Source organism: Octopus sinensis, linkage group LG15 (assembly GCF_006345805.1).
Source record: "Octopus sinensis linkage group LG15, ASM634580v1, whole genome shotgun sequence".
Lineage (NCBI taxonomy): Eukaryota > Metazoa > Mollusca > Cephalopoda > Octopoda > Octopodidae > Octopus > Octopus sinensis.
In genome coordinates, this window is record NC_043011.1 from 26,985,347 (window position 1) to 26,998,938 (window position 13,592).

The 13,592-nt window shown below is 38.3% G+C and overlaps 1 protein-coding gene across 1 annotated transcript in view; it reads left to right on the forward strand.

The window, feature by feature from the left end:
• Window positions 1–13,592, forward strand: part of LOC115219919 — a 190,600-nt gene that overhangs the window by 139,482 nt on the left and 37,526 nt on the right. The gene's annotated exons all lie outside the window — the stretch shown is intronic.

The following is a 13,592-nucleotide window of genomic DNA, read 5'->3' on the forward strand; positions in this document are numbered from 1 at the left end:
TCTCCTTGTTTAAGTTGGCTAATGCTGCCATAATCCTTGCTTTGGTCTCTTGCACAGATGTACCCCACACATAATAATCATGGGAGTTGCAGTATGAGGAATTAAGTGGCCAGATGTTATGAGTGATGTGGGTGCAGAAATTGTCTGACAGCCATGACTGGGTTCTCCTGCTTGTGTGGCATGGTGCAGAGTCCTGTTGCCAGATATAGGGTCTTCCAACAGCCATCCTCTTGACCCAGGACAGCTCTACCTCCTCCAGGTACTTGATGTAGGCCACCATGTTGAGTCTGAAGCCGAGTGGGAAGATGAATGGAGGCATAACATCACCATCACTAGTGATCACTCCGAATACCATGATGTTGACTGGATGTTTGATTTTTCTCCCTCTCAGTACATGTTTTGGGAACACTGCAAGCCAACGGTTGTTCTGTGTGTTCACCATTTAATCCTGGTAGAAATTTTTCTCATCTGAGAAAAACCAAAGCATATTTGGTTAGAGCAGATGCTTGAGTTTGTTCAAAAACTTCATAGTGTTGTCTTTCCTTTTGTCCTTGGCTTGGGATAAAGATTGGTCCTTTCTCATCTTGTATGTGGAGTACCGAATGCCTTCATGCACTACCTGCCTGATAAGAAACTCAGACACTCCCATGTCCCTGGTGATGGACCTGATTGACTTGGAGGGATTGTTGTCCAGATCTCACCAACAAATTAAGGCTTTTTTTTTTCTGTGCTTTGAAATCAATTGGATTAAAAAGGCATTACTTAAAAAATTAGATAAAGGTTAGTGACAGGAAAGGTATACAGCTTTAAAAGAGTTCAATATCTTTCTAACTAATCCATGGTAGCATGGAGAATAGGTGTAAAACTAATGAACTAATTGTAGTGCCAAGTTCAACTCCTTCTCTGAGGAAAATTTACCTAAGATAGGCTACTGCTCTTTCTTGAGGAAGATTTATTTTTCCTCTACATAGCACTATTAAAATTGAAGATGAGCATCTCTCCCTATAGATTAATACAATTTAGAATGAATTGGGTCTTTTTTTCCTTTTGAAATTTGATATTTATTTAGTTCAGGATTCTATCATTTCTTCCTAATTTCTTGTTATGAAATACTGATTTTTTTTTTCATATAGACACAAGTTTTATGATTAACTATCGGAAATGATGGGGAGATGAGATAATGTGACATTCATGTTTCACAAGAACATTAATGACATCACGTATCACTGCATGAATCAGACTATTAGATATTGTTAGACATTGCTGGTCAAAATACTTCTATTTCTTTCTTGAATGTGCCTTTTTTTTCTGTCTAGGCCAATATCAATTAACTAAATCATCTTCTCTTAATTCTCTTCATGATGGAAACCATTTGAGTGGCCTTTTCCAATCTTTTGGATATAATTTACCAACTGCATGGGCCACCTGTTGTCTTTTTTTATTAAAAAAATTATTATTTTTACTTATGTCACTAATTCAAAGTTCGTTTTCCTAAGCAGTCTGGTGTATTGAAATACAAACACCAAGCTGCTCTGGGATTTGAACTATGGGTAAAAAAAAAGAAGCTACAACTGTATATTGTTAAAAGTAGTCGGTAAACCATGTTGTATTTTATGGTATCATAGAGACTACAGACATAAGAAATATTGATTGGCACTTCATGACTAGACACAAGACTAATTTTAGAAAGTTGAGGGAGTACAAATGATTTGACAAAGGTAATAGTTTAGAAAAGTCATTAGAGTTTTGGACAGACTGAGTATCTTTGTAGTTCCAAGTTCAACTCCTTCTCTGGGGATAATGTCTACCTAACATGGACAACTGCTTTATCCAAAGAAAGATTTATTTTTTCCTCCATATAAAACTATGAAAATTGAAGATAAGCATCAGTTCCTATAGATTATTGATTTAAAATGAATTAATTTTTTTGTCTTTTTTATAAATTTAGTATTTAGTACTAGTAGGACCTGTGGATATTTCACGGAAGTAATGGTAAACCTATTGGGTTATTCTGAAAACTTTATCCAAAAAACCTGAAAGTGTAGCCTGTGTTGTGTCTGTAAGGAAAGATAGTTGTTCATCATTGAAAAGTGAAAAAAATTGGAATATGATGAATACTTAATGCACTTTATATATACTTTTTATATACTTTATGCACAATTTTATAAACTCAATACACAACTCTCATAAAATAAATATTCACTCTTATTTTTCTATTTCCCCCATAAACATAAAAAAAATATCCCATACATATGATACAACCTTTAGTTAAATTGCATGCATCTGCCATGTAAATAAGCATGAATATTCCACTGCCACCACCACCACCACCACCTCCTCCTCCTCCTCCTTCTCTCTCTCTTTCTACCTTTCTTTAACCTTACCATCAGAACATCACCCTTCTGCTAAAGTTATATTTTTAACTCTCCTTTATATCATCACTATCTTCAACTAACTTTTTAAGCCATGTAATAAATATTATGTTCCCCCTGCCTCACATCATGGATGCTTTTCTCTCCCTCTTTTTCTCTCTCTCTGTCTTTTTCTCTCTCCCGCTTTTTCTTTCTCCCTCTTTCTGTCTGCCTTTGCATTATCCTCTTTTTCTCTCTCCTTTTTCTTTCTCCTCTCTCTCCCTTCAACTAATCATGTAAAAGCATTACAATTGCATTCCCTCTCCCTCATGTCATGGACTCTTCTCTTTCCCTCTCTCTCTCTCCTTTTCTTTTAATTATGTGAAAGTGTTACTGATGGGCTAAGTAACATAATAACAAGCAGAATTATTGTGAGATTTATTTAGTTCAAAATCTTTGATAAAATACCAGTTCCTTGCTGTGAAGTATCAGAATTGTTAAAGCATTGGAATAGATGTTTTGTGATATCTGTTCTAATTGTGTTCTGAGCTTAGTTTCTGCCTTCTATCACTGGTCTGTTTGCAATATAAACAAATGGAATCTTAGGGATCTGGCTAACAATGCTTGGCCTTCAATGTTTGATAGAATGATATGTCATTTGAAGCAGTGTTTTGGCGGGGAGGAAACTGTTTTTAGGAGATAAATCTGATTAAATTGTAGATAAAGCATCAAATTTGCTTTTTAAAAGGTTCGCTTTAATTTTAGACAAACCTCTTATTACTTAAATATATTGTAACAGCCTTTAAAAATTAAATTATCAATCTCATCTCCTGGCACCACTTGCCTGTTTTCCATGAACATTTCTATACAGCAAGTTGGTTGTTACAGTTCTATCAAGTAAAGGTGAGGGCTATAACCACTAATGATGAAACTTAATTAAGCAGAAGCATTTAGGGTTGTCTCCCTTGCATTCTCAGCCAAAGAACAATGTTAGGTATGAATCCTTTTTCCTAACCACATCATTTAGCACATCCATAATTATTCCTGGTGTGGTATATATTAGGAATAATCAAATGATTTTTATAGTAGACACTTCTTAAGTTACTAAATTATGGTTGTTATGTGTCATGCACAACTACTTAAGTTATTAAACTGTAGTTAATAAATATCACAAAAACCCACTCTAAAAAAAATAGGTGAAAGAAAGAAAGTAATAGACTATCTGCAAAACTTCTTGACTACAAAAATATCATTGTGTGAATCAGGATTTCTTTGTTATAATTTAATTCCTATGGTGATTGGTTTAATCTTTTTTTTTCCTAATCAAAATTTGCAAAAGTTATTTTTTGTTTCTCAAAATGTCTGATATAAGTTGTTGTTTACGAGACAATTTTCTGAACTATTGACTACATTTTTATAGTGTATACTCAAAATGTTTAAAATTACATTGTATTTCAAGTAGTTGTTATCAGGTTTCTTATTACTGGATGGGTATTTAGTTCTGTCTGCTCTTTGATAGGTATTTTTTTTTTCTGTTTTTAACGGGCTCACAATCATGAGGTAGTGAGATTGATTCCCAGACCAGGCTGTGTGTTGTGTTCTTGAGCAAGACACTTTATATCACATTGCTCCCGTTCACTCAGCTGTAGAAATGAGTTGCAACATCACTGGTGTCAAGCTGTATTTGGACTTTGCCAACATCGGTGTTGTGGAGAGGGGAGGCTGGTATGTATGGGCAACTGCTGGTTTTCCATAAACAATTTTGCCTGGACTTGCACCTTAGAGAGCAACTTCCTAGGTGCAATCCCCATGTCATTCATGACCAAAGGGGAGTCTTTACCATGTGAGGTGGGTGCTGAAAGGTTCCTGGTTTCAGGTAAAACAAAACATAGGAAACACAGGAGAATCAGTTAATTATGATTTTATTCAGTATATTCCTCTCTCAGATTCATACACTTATTGCAGTGGTCCTTCAGTTTTTCTAAGCCCTGTAAAAGAACTTGGAAGGTTGGGCTTCCAACCAGGCCTTTCATGATACTCTTAAAGCCAGGAACTTTCCAGCAACCCCTTGTATTTTCCAGCATACAAGTCAACATAGTATATAATGTAAACGTGTCATGTAAACATTCAATTGTTGTCACTATCTTTCCAAATCATGCCACATTTCATATGGAATTTTTGGTTCTTTAATCTTGTCCTTGTGTATAAGTAAAGCTACCTTTTTTTGGTTGTAAATTTTGATCTAAAAAATTTAACTTGCATGCTAGAAAATACAGCATAGTAGTGGAAATGATTGGTGTTCTGGGCCTTTGAATCATCTTCCTATTCAGACTGGTTTGGATCAGGATTTTCATCTGCAAGAATGAACCCCAACAAGGTGGAGTGACTTTTTCAGTGTATCTCCTTTGCCAGTCTTTAGAGTAACATATTTGCCATTTTTGTTAGTTGCAGCTATAAAACATTTGCATGACTTGCTGTAAAATAGTTCTCAATGAATTCAATGTTTCTCCTTAGAAAAAACATGACAGTATAAAAATTAAGACCCAAACAGTGGCAAATAAAATTATAACAATAGCAAACTAAATCAAGAACTAAGAACCTTTCTTTCTAAGCAAATGTTGGAAAAGTATAGGAAATTACTATTCTTGATTTAAAATAAAATTATCTGGTTTGAATCCATTCTAGAACCAAATGCCATTCAAGAATAAGACATCTGTGTTGAGATTGATTGAAACAAAGTGTAGGTGCAAATATTGTAAACAGGCACAAGTGTGGCTGTGTGGTTAAGATACTTGCTTCCCAATGATTTGGTCTTGGGTTCAGTTCCACAGCATTGTGCCTAGGGAAGATGCTTTCTGCTATGACTCTGATCCGAGCAGAGCCTTGCGAATGGATTTGATTGGCGGAAACTGAAAGAAACCCATTGTGTGTGTGTGTGTGTGTGTATACATATATGCCATCCACTCAAGAGAACACAGTGAATGATCCACAAGCTCTCAAGCAAACTGAGTCCTCAACTTGTTCCATTTGCTAAGGTTTTCAAGGCACCAGCAAGCCTCAAGAGACACTATCGTGTCCATAGAACATAGTTAATGCTTTATTTTACTGAACCCTCATTTGTTGTTCATGACAAGAGAAGCCATTATCATCATCATCATCATCATTTAACGTCCGTTCTCCATGCTAGCATGGGTTGGATGGTTCGACCGGGGATCTGGGAAGCCAGAAGTCTGCACCAGGCTCCAGTCTTATCTGGCAATGTTTCTACAGCTGGATGCCCTTCCTAACGCCAACCACTCCGTGAGTGTAGTGGGTGCTTTTTACGTGCCACCTGCACAGGTGCCAGGCGAGGCTGGCAACGGCCACGGTCGGATTGGTGTATTTTATGTGCCACCGGCACGGAAGCCAGTCGAGGCGGTGCTGGCATCGGCCACATATATATTATATGTATGTGTGTTTGTGTGTACACTTCTCTAGATGTCATATGATGATTGTAAATGAGCATCATTGTCATGCAATGAGATTATTCCTTTCCAGTCATGTGAAAAATATGCACAGTTATGGGAAAATATTACCTTGATTTGACTCAGGTGAAGGTTGGCAACGAGAAGGACATCCAGCCATAGAAAATCTGCCTCAGTAAAGTCCACCCAACCCATACTAGCATGGTAAAGTGGACATTAAAACAACAATTAGGATACACTCTAATGTGTTTGGAAATTGTAATCTTATACTTGTTTTCTCCATTTTTATCGCTTCCTATTTCCTTCCTCCAACTGAATGTTGGAATCCTGTCTATTGGAATCATCTCCTGGTTTCTTTAGCTTGGGCCATCATCATCATCATCATCATCATTTAATGTGTGTTTTCCACACCGGCATGGTTTGGACAGTTTGATGGGAACTGGCAAGGCCAGGGTCTGCACCAGGCTCCATAGTCTGTTTCGGCATGGTTTCTAAGGTTGGATACCCTTCCTAATGCCAACTACTCCACAGAGTGTAGTAGGTGCTTTTTATGTGGCACCAGCGCCAGTGCTTCTTACATGGTACCAGCACCAGTGCTGTTTATGTGGCACCATCACCCACACCAATGCTTTGGTTTTAGGATCTCAGTTCCTCTGGGATGGGTGGGTCTTCTTGAGTACAGCTATGCACCACATATCTCAGTCCTCTGTCATCCCCTTCATAAGGTTCAGTATTTTGAGATCAGCCATTTTTCCTGAGTCTCCTTCTTCCACAACTTCCTTCCACTTTGAGTGATCAACACTTCTTTACGCAACTTTGATAAAGTTTATATGAAACTTGCTTTTTCATTTACACTTTTTTTATTTATTATTGTTGTTGCTGTTGTTTTGTATAATCAGACAGTGTATATTGTCACTTGACCTGCTAGAAATAGCAGCTAAATATCAAACATTTTCCAACTATGACCATTTCATCTTTTGAACAGTATCATGAATATAATACTTTGCTATTCAGTGCTGTAAAGCATTGTTTGAGAAGACCTTTGACCATAAAGTGTTCTGGCCATGACCAACCCATCTTTTAATGCAGCATCAAGCATATAATATTTTGCTACCCAATGCTCAAGAGCATTGATTGATAAAACCATTTTGATCAAAATGGTCCCAGCCATGACCATCCCATCATACAGCATCATGCAGCTTTACTTTTATTTTCAAAGACCTTTGACCATAAAATGCTCTGGCCATGACTAACCCATCTTTTAATGCAGCATCAAGCATCTAATATTTTGCTACCCAATGCTCAAAAGCATTGATTGAGAAAATCCTTTTGGTCAAAATGGTCCCAGCCATGACCATCACATCATACAGCATCATGCAGCTTTACTTTTATTTTCAAAGACCTTTGACCATAAAATGCTCTGGCCATGACCAACGCATCTTTTAATGCAGCATCAAGCACATAATATTTTGCTACCCAATGCTCAAAAGCATTGATTGAGAAAACCATTTTGATCAAACTGGTCCCAGCCATGACCATCCCATCATACAGCATCATGCAGCTTTTCCTGCATTTTCCTTTTAGAAAGCCGTGAGGCGGGGTGAATGAAGGAAAACTTGGCTGCTATTTCATGCACGTCAGTTGACCACCACCAACCACCAATGTTCCCTCACTGGCTCATAGTTGGAATCGTAGCTGTTGTTGAATGTTGTGGAATTGAAGGATTTTAACTTCCATTTTGGATTTGTTGAATATTCTTTCTTTTTATGGTGTTTCAAGGTTAAATGTTATTTTTACTGTTTGTAAACAAAGAATCAGACCTTTTGGCTACTTATCTATCTTGGTGTTGTTTATCAATGTGTGTCTGTATCCAAGGAGGAGGTTTTGTATTTCTGTGTGTGGATGTGTTTGTGTGAGTTTGTGCCTGTTGGTTTGTGTATTTGTGTGTGTGTATGTGGGTGTGTTTGTGTGTATGATTGTATGTGTGTGTAGCTTTTGTGTTTGTGGTAGTTGTGTGTGGAGTGTATGTATTTGTGGTGTGTGTTGTGTCGTGTACATGTTTGTGTGTGTGTGTGTGTAGTTTTTGTAGTTGTAGGGGTAATGTTGTATATTTGTGTGCAGTTTTGTGTGTGTGTGTGTGAGTGTGTGTGTGCAGAGTTTATATCCATTGTTAGTGTTTGTGGCATGTGTATGGAATTTTTGTGTGCTTGTGTGTGTTTGTGTAAGTTTTTGTATTAATAGTGGTACGAGGGTGCGTTTATGTGTGTGTGTGTGTGCAGTTTTTGTATTTGTGGTGTGTGTGTTTTGGGAATGTCTGTGTTTGTGGTGTATGTGTATTTGTGATGTGTGTTTTTGTATTTGTAGTAGCAGTAGTTGTACGAGTGGTGATGTGTTTGTGTGTGGAGTTTTTATGTTTGTGTAGTTTGTGTGTGCATGTGTTTGTGTGTGTAGTTTGCAGTGTGTGTGTGTATATGTGCAATTGACATGTTGTAGTATGTGTGTAATTTGTGTGCTTGTGATGTGTATGTCTGTTTTAAATTTGAACGTGTTTTGCAAGTTGTTGCTGAGACCCCCTTCGGTCATGACTGACCATGGGATTGCACCTAGAAAGTTACCCTCCCAGGCACAAGTCTGGGTAAGGTTGTTTATGGAAGACCAGCAAACTCCCATGTATACCGGTCTCCCCTCTCCACGCCACCAGTGTTATCCAAGAGAAAGACAACAGCCGATACAGCTTGGCACCTGTGATGTCGCAACTCATTTCAACAGCTGAGTGAACTGGAGCAATGTGAAATAAAGTGTCTTTCTCAAGAACACAACATGCAGCCCGGTCCAGGATTCGAACTTATAACCTCACGATCGTAAGCTTGATGCTCTAACCACTGAGCCATGTGCCTTTGCAAGTTGTATGTCTGATATAATTTGTATTCTTTTACTTGTTTTAGTCATTTGACTTTGGCCATGCTGAGGCACCGTCTTAAAGGGTATTTAGTTGAACAGGTTGACTCCCAGCATTTAATTTTTTAAGCCTAGTACTTATTCTGTCGGTCATTTTTGCTGAACCATTACATTACGGAGATGTAAACACACCAACATTGAGTGTCAAGTGGTGATGGGGGTACAAACACAAAGACACACACACACATACGATGGGCTTCTTTCAGTCTCCATCTACCAAATCCAGTGATAAGGCTTTAATCAGCCTGAGGCTATAGTAGAAGACAGTTGTCCAAGATGTCATGCAGTGGGGCTGAACCCTCGACCATGTGGTTTGGAAGCAAGCTTTTTAGCACACAGCCACGCCTACACCTAAACGTGTTTTGTTTTTGTTTATCGGTATAGTGGTTTCAAATTTTGGCAGCAATTTTGGTGGAAGGGAGACAGTCAATTATATTGACCCCAGTATTCAACTGGTACTTGTTTTATCGACCCTGAAAGGATAAAGGGCAAAGTTGACCTCAGCAGAATTTGAACTGAGGATGTAAAGATGGACTAAATGCTGCTAAGTATTTTCTCCAGCATGCTAACAGTACTGCAAGCTCACTGCCTTCAATTTGTTTGTGTATATCAGTGCATATGTATATGTTATTTTTATTTATGCACCCTTTTCAAGCCTAGCCAGGCTCATGGGCCTGGTTTCCTGGTTTCTGTGGCGTATATGTTTCCCCCCAGCTGGATGGGATGCTAGTCCATCACAGCGTTACTCAAGAAACAGGAAGAGAGTGAGAGAAAGTTGGGGCGAAAGAGTACAGCAGAGGTCACCACCACCCTTGGTCGGAGCCTCGTGGAGCTTTAGATGTTTTCACTCAATAAACACACACAATGCCTGGTCTGGGAATCGAAACCGCGATCCTCCGACTGCGAGTTCACTGCTTTAACCACTGGGCCATTGCGCCTCCACGCATATGTATATGTGCTGTATGTTAATATGTATCTATGTTGTGAATACATGTATGTAGATATGAGTGTTTGTAGATGTGTGAGTTGTTTAAAATTTCTACTAAACTCAGGTCTATTTTGTTTTCTTCCAACCACAAATGTTAATCTGAAAATTTTCAAGAAATCTAATTTTATGTAGTTTTGCAAGCTGATGACAAATATCTCAGTTATTATTTTTGAAAGCTTAATATAATAAAGAAGTTAGAAGCATTTGAATTTATGTATTTTTAGCCAATGAAGTTCAAGTCAGTGTCCTCACTGCTGAAATCAAAACTGTTTGTCATGGCAACTTTAGTGTATCATTGTTTATTCATACTGCTGTGGGTGAAAGAATCGACAGCTACTAGGTTTTGTAAGGAGGAATTAGGGATTGGTATCACTACTGGAGTAGACTATAGAGATTATTTACTGGAGATCTGCACAAGAGATTTATTGCAATCCAATTAGAGTCTTGATGGTGGTCCTGACAAAATTCTTGAAATAGACCAGTGATTCCCAGACATTTTTGGACTGCTGCCCCCTTGGTGCCATGGCCAAATTCCTAGTCCCCCCCACCCCACAAAAAACAAAGATTTTTTTCTGCTGCAAATTCAAAATAATTGTGTTTCACAAATAAAACCTAGTTAAACCATTATTTTGCTGTTTCTACAATATGAAAGACTAAATTTACATCTCACCAGTAATTACCTTGTTTTTATATTTTTAATATTAAGGGTCTACTTTATGCAGGGATATCAGCTTCTTGGCATCAGGATGAAAGATACTAAGAAGTAGTCTTACATTCCCAAGTTCAGTAATTTTCAGACTGTTTCTTTGCTTAGGAAGAAGCTGGGTAATTACACTGAAGCCCTGCTCTACAAAATATGATATTGGGAAGGCAGGCAATCTTGACTTTGTTCCACAGTGCTGGGCAGCAATAAGAATTGTCCTTTTGCAATCAAAAATCCTGACATGATTTTTTTGCACATATCATTTTAAAATTAAACCAGTTCTTCCTCCACCCCTCATGTTTCCTCATTACCAATATCTAGGAATCCCCAAGACCGGTATTTTAAGTGAAAATAAATAGGCGTAGGAGTGGCTGTGTGGTAAGTTGCTTGCTTACGAACCGCATGGTTCCGGGTTCAGTCCCACTGCGTGGCACCTTGGGCAAGTGTCTTCTGAGTGGATTTGGTAGACGGAAACTGAAAGAAGTCCGTCACGTATATGTATATATATATTTGTATGTGTGTGTATATGTTTGTATGTCTGTGTTTGTCACCCCAATATCGCTTGACAACCGATGCTGGTGTGTTTTCGTCTCTGTAACTTAGCAGTTCGGCAAAAGAGACCGATAGAATAAGTATTAGGCTTACAAAGAATAAGTCCTGGGTCAATTTGCTCGACTAAAGGCGGTGCTCCAGCATGGCCACAGTCAAATGACTGAAACAAGTAAAAGAGTAAAGAGTATCCCCAAATCTGTCAGACATGTCTTAGTACAGCTCATCCAGTTGTGAGCAATACACCTTAATGTCATCTGGTATACATTTTTTCTTCTCCAATTCAGAGAGGCTCAGAAACTAGAAGTAACAACAGCTTATGTTACATTTGAATAAATTGTACCTTGGATGGAGCTGTGGAGAAAGCCAATTTTACTTTGATAAAGTTTCACCTCATTTCCTTGTACTTGCAACTTAACTTCATTGATGTTTGTGAATATACCTGCCACATGAGTAAAAGCACCATCCGTTCGTGTCCGTTGCCAGCCTCGCCTGGCCCCCGTGCCGGTGACACGTAAAAGCACCATCTGTTCATGGCTGTTTGCCAGCTCTGTCTGGCCCCCGTGTTGGTGGCACGTAAAAGCACCATCCGTTCGTGTCCGTTGCTAGGCGAGGCTGGCCCCGTGCCGGTGACACGTAAAAGCACCATCCGTTCGTGGCCGTTTGCCAGCTCTGTCTGGCACCTGTGCGGGTGGCACGTAAAAAGCACCCACTACACTCACGGAGTGGTTGGCGTTAGGAAGGGTATCCAGCCGTAGAAACACTGTCAGATCTGACTGGGCCTGACGAAGCCTTCCAGCTTCACAGACCCCAGTTGAACCGTCCAACCCATGCTAGCATGGAAAGCAGACGCTAAATGATGATGATGATGAGTAATGTCATGCTTGATGTTTCTTAATTAATCACAAAGAACAGAATTAGAGTCTTGCAAGAGTTTGACAACTCTTACAAGCAGGAAAGAAACTTTCAGGAGTTTTCCCTTCGACAGCCATTGAAATTCTGCATGCAACAACAAATGTTCAAAATCTTCATCTGTCTCAGTGCAGAGCTGTTGAATTAGGAGGGAATTGAGAATATGTACTTTGATTTTAGTTACTTCTGTGACAATAGAGCTCAACAATTTGTTAATTCTGTGGTGTATGCGAGAGATTTGAAATAAGGACACCTACCTTCTCTTCGCTCGACGGAGACCTCTCAGTGGTAACGCACCCTTCAACGCAGCCCGACCCGAACACTAGAAATAGCAGCCGCTTTTCCCCTACCTTAACAACGTGCTCACGCATCTGACTCCCTCGGTTACCTCGATAGAAAAGACCCAATGCTGCCCTGCCTGCGCGCACGTCACTCCTGCCCCTTCCTCTTCCGGTCAGCCCTAAGTTCCCATCAGCTCCCCAGCTGCTGATGTCATCCCACAAATTCTACCACTTAGGTTATTTGCAAGGTATGCAAACACACTAGGTGTAACTCTTTCAATAAACTGATTGCAGTAACGATAATAACCTACTATCAATAGTGTCCCATCTACTGCTCAAACATGTACTACTGACCCATCTTTTGTATCTGTCTTTTTGTATCTGATGAAGCAAGCATAAGCAAAGAACAAACTTTTATTGCTTGGTAAAGGGAATTCATCTAATTATTAGCTGGATTTATTTGTTCTAAGCATGTTGCACAATATATCTACAATGTTATTGTATTTTGCTTTTTGAAACACTTGTAATATGCACTTTTAGTGAAAATATTTTATATTGCTACTTCTTCATTTTAAATTTCATGGTTAAAATCCTCCAAACAAAATATGCATGATAGCTTTCGAAATTATTTTTCTATAAAAATACAGATTACAAGTGTTTCAAAATGTTGAATACCACAACCTGACAAAAAACAATAAAAATGAGAAAAAATAATGGTGCCTTTGTTCTGAAGGTACAATGAGGGGATGGGCAGACGTTTGAAAAAATATTAAAATGTTTTATTTTAATATCTGCTAGTGTTTTGAAATGCGGGATACTTATAAAATGCGGAAAAATCCTGAAAAAAAACCCCTAAGAAATCCCAATTTATGTAAGACAGCTATTCTGAAAGTGCAACAGATATATAAATAAATGTCTTTTTTTTTTAAGTGAAGATCACTAACACTAATATTACATTAATTAGAAATGTATTAAAATAATTGTACAGTTCTTTTTACTTAGAACAAAAGTCAAAATACCAATTATGGAAAATATGAAGAATTTCTTACCTTTACTGGAAGGAACAGTTGTAGTTAAAATTGCAAAAAAGAAATGATTTGTTTAGTGAAAGAAGTCGATTTCTCTCTCTTTTATTATATATATATGTATATATATATATAAAAGGTGATGCTTTAGATACAAATAATTACAGAGGTATCAAGTTGTTGGATCAGGTAATAAAGGTTACTAAGAGGGAACAAGTATCTCCCTGGACGATACTTCTTTTGATTGATACCTCAGCTAAGTGCTGGTTGTTACAGAAAATGGGTTTTCCAATTAGACTTGCTGTTCTTGATCAGTGCCCACATGTCATCAGCTACTTTACACATGTCGAGTGTTTCCAGA